At 33.0% G+C, this 3,943-nt stretch overlaps 2 long non-coding RNA genes across 3 annotated transcripts; both read left to right on the top strand.

Moving 5' to 3' along the window:
* Positions 1-225: 225 nt before the first annotated feature.
* On the top strand, positions 226-1,385 carry LOC145156487 (uncharacterized). 2 transcript variants are annotated; one of them, XR_013736743.1, is made up of 4 exons: positions 226-275; positions 430-553; positions 646-783; positions 855-1,385. It is a non-coding gene; the product is annotated as an uncharacterized LOC145156487 (long non-coding RNA). The 2 variants fall into 2 exon arrangements; XR_013736742.1 differs by having other exon boundaries at positions 268-553.
* Positions 1,386-1,778, top strand: LOC145156488 (uncharacterized). The gene is made up of 3 exons (XR_013736744.1): positions 1,386-1,439; positions 1,538-1,587; positions 1,677-1,778. It is a non-coding gene; the product is annotated as an uncharacterized LOC145156488 (long non-coding RNA).
* Positions 1,779-3,943: the final 2,165 nt, after the last annotated feature.

The raw sequence follows: 3,943 nt of genomic DNA, 5'->3' as shown, positions 1-3,943 counted from the left end.
CCACGGCCACCGGATACCTCAGGAACGATTTTGGATGCTTCCACATGTCGCTACCACCAGATGACGATGTTCTCTTGCCTAATTTGTTTTAATCTATAAAACCGTCGATACCCATCACCGGTCCCTTTGTGTAGCTACACAGATTGAGGTCTCCCATGTCTGTGGATTCCTTAAAGTTTCTTGCTTTCTTCCCCAATTCTATTCCAATATCCATGTAGCACAAAGATAAGATATAAGAGACTAGAGGAAGCGTACACTTAAGAACTTCGACTCAGGTAGTCAACAATTTCACATCGGTCTCCAATTCTTCTTCTCTGTATTTCCGTTTCTTCAAAATTCGTTCTATGAAACCTTTTGTCCACTGTTTTTGAACAAGAAATACGTACGCTTTTGTTTTTTCTCGGGATAGCTGACGTCTCTACGGTGTAGGGATATAACTAATTTGGGGTTTTATTGAAGGCTTAATTTGGGGGGAGGGGGGTTCAGCATCTGTCTTAAACAATCCTCAAGGGAATATTGAAGACCATTCTTAGCTCTATAGTGAAATCAGCAAGTAAGTTTATTTTGATATCACAAGTTGTTTGGAAATTTGGGACAAATGGAGTTGTATTTTCATCTACCCATTCACTTTGTATGTTTGACCAGAGGATTACAGAGGATACTGAGCTGTCAATGGCCCGACGATGGTTGCGATGGTTAACTTCTGATGTCATTCATTTAAAAGGGGAAGGCTGCCGTCGCCGGAGAGGGAAGCGGCGTAGCCGGAGGCTACCGTAGAAAGTTGTAAGTTGAACGAATTCACTTTTCTAGGGTTTATCGCCTCTTTACTTTTTATGACTTTTTTTTTTGTACAGATTCGCACAACAGAGTTCATTTCTTCAATTCTTCAAGGGTTGTTAAACTAACCCTCATGCCACTTCTATTCTGAAATTCATCCACTGTTTCTCAATTTCTTCTACCCAAACTTGTGACTTTCTTACTTATGGTTTCATGCTTCGATTCAGATTTTCTTTAACGTTTGATAATCAGTTAATTATACAACTAATACAAGTTTAAGTGTTTAATTACTTTTTTACCGGCTTCAAAGCATCAAAGGCTTTAATTTTTATGTTTTGTATATGTTTGGATTTAAAAAATAAAGATTCTGATTGTTTGGGGAACTACCATCGCTCTTTTCTATTTTTATTTGTTAAGTGGAATTTTGGTATCAAAAAAGTATTCCAACGAAACTGTGAATCAGTAGGCAATGGATGGGAATGAAAATTTCCATGTGGGTGTGATTATAATTCCCAATTTGCCCTTACTTTCTTTCACTTTGAATAAACAAGAATATGTTAACTTCAATCATCTATTTAATCTTTTCTTGCAGATGTTTCCACTTGCTATTACCATTACCGGTGGTAACAGTTTCATTGTAAAACCATCAGAAAAAGATCCAGGTCATTGTTTTTACTTTTTAACCTTTTTTCAAACGATAAATTTTTAAAAGTTTTTGGTATTATACTTATATTCTTAACAATTTGTTTCTATTTTTCAGGTTCTTCTATAATGCTTGCAAAACTTGCAACGGAAGCCGATTGCACCAGTGTAATTATTAATTAATCATATCTCACTTATTTTTTTTCTCATTACAAGTATTGTTTGGCATCAATCTAATACTTTTCTTTTTGTTTCAGGTAGGACATTGTGAATGCCATTTGTGATGATATGTGCTTTCAAACATTCATGATGTTTCCTTTTCCTGATATAATACCAAAAAGCATGTGGGCTAAGTGGAGTATGGGTGTTCGTTTGGATGGATCGGTTTGATCCGATCCAATCAAGTGAGTCCAAATTGATTTCGGTTTTCAAAACATGGATCCAAATAGTCCAAACTAAATTCAAATCCGATCCGATCCGATCGGATCCAATTACAATTCGGTTGGATCGGTTTTTATAATTCGGTTTTCAAAAACCCGAAACATTTTAAAACGACATATAATTATAATATTACCTAACTTTACACAAGAAGCAAAAACATATTATTTAGTTGTGATTTGAAATTTATAAACAATTACTAAGAAGATATATTATAGTTAAATATTTTATAGATAGAAAACTTTTGAAAGAAAATGCATATTAATGTTTTTTTTATCGAGTGAAACGTTTTGAACCTATTTGAAAAAATAAATTACAAAATCAAGAAATAATTATAGATATATATTATCAATAAATAAATAATAAATGCTTATTCGGTTTTTTTGGACAATTCGGTTCTTATTTTATAAATCAAAACCAATCCGAAATCCAAAATAATAATTCGGTTTTGTTGAAAACCAATCCAAATATCCGAACCAAATAGTCCAATCCAAATTGTCCAATTGGACAATTCGGTTTTATCCAAATAGTGAACAGCCCTAAAGTGGAGACGTGGATGTATTATTGGAGTTGCCGCTTTAACCGGTGGAACTTTAATGGCGATTACTGGTGGTATAGTTATAGTTATAATATCCCAAACTTTTCAATTCTTTTAGTAAATATATTGTTATCTGTAATTCTGTATATTGTATAATGGATGATTTTATTTTCAACAGGTTTAGCAGCTCCAACAATTGCTGTAGGATTTAGTGCTTTAGCACCAACATTCGGTACAATTATACCAGTGATTGGAACCGGTGGTTTTGCTGCTATTGCTAACAGCTGCAGGAAGTGTTGTAGGTTCTGTTGCAGTGGAGGTGAATAAAGAATAAAGATTTATTAAGAATTACAATGTTCTTTAATATAAATAAATAATAAGTAAATCTGTAAATGTGATTGTTTCAGCTGCTGGAGCTAGACTTACAGGGACAAAAATGGCTACAAGGACAGGAAGTATTGATGATTTTGAGTTCAAAACCATAGGGGACAATCATAACCAAGGCGTGAGTTCTTTTTTTTTTTTTTAAATCTTTTGGGTTTGTGTCATATCAATTATCATATGTGACCATTAAAGGTTACAATGACCAAATGAATACAAACTCATCAAGTTAAGTGGCAAACTCGCCTCTTTTGAAAGAATGGTCAAAAGGGTAAATGGGTAAAAGTATAATGGTCATATTATATGACATAAAGCCTTAGTTTTTAGTTCCCTAATGTATATTGTAATGATATTTTGTCATAAACCTTGTGTTAAGTAACAGAGGTTGGCAGTTGAGATATTGGTGTCAGGATTTGTCTTTGAGGAGCAACATCTAATTACTAATATTTATTGTTTGGGCGAATATGTAATTCTGCATTATTTTTAACATGATCTGTATGTACAATTTTGGACTTAATTTGTAAGCATTAGTTGAACATTTTCTGTCAGATTATATATCATGTTCAGCTGCTTTACAGGGGAAGAGTAGAAAGTGCGGGCCAAAAGTCGTCTTATTTGGGGTAAGAAGGAAAAAATGGGCAATGGTCGGATGCCTAAACCTAGGGTTCTTACTTTACAGTAGGCTTATTTCAAGAACATGACGTACTATTTTTTTTTATCAAAATATGTCCAAATTCACTTCCAAATTCAGTTCTTGAAATCTTTCTGAAATTATAAATATTGTTGTGAATATGCCAAGAAAGATGATGACATCACCAAGGAGAAAAAAAACAATGGAGGATGTTGTTAAGGTGCGAAGATGAGTTTTTATATTGCAGAGATGAAAGCTTAGGGTAAAAAAGTCTATATTTTTTTTAAATGTCAACAAAAAACGACTGTGCCTAAATCTTCTACAAAGAGTAATTTTCGTAATGACAACTTTCCTCATGCTCCCAACAACTCACATGGTCAAAATTTTAAAATTGAACTGTTGGAATAGTATTTGTTTTATATAAAAATATGAAAACAATCTTTTTATTCTTTTCTATTTTAATGTTAAAAATGGATATTTTTCCAAAGAAATAGGAGTTGAAAACTTACAATGTTTACTACTGACTTTGTTTTTTT

The sequence above is a fragment of the Lactuca virosa genome, chromosome 2 (assembly GCF_052849685.1).
Source record: "Lactuca virosa cultivar CGN04683 chromosome 2, Lactuca_virosa_CGN04683_v6, whole genome shotgun sequence".
NCBI classification, from domain to species: domain Eukaryota; kingdom Viridiplantae; phylum Streptophyta; class Magnoliopsida; order Asterales; family Asteraceae; genus Lactuca; species Lactuca virosa.
This window is presented reverse-complemented; position numbering and strand designations above follow the sequence as displayed.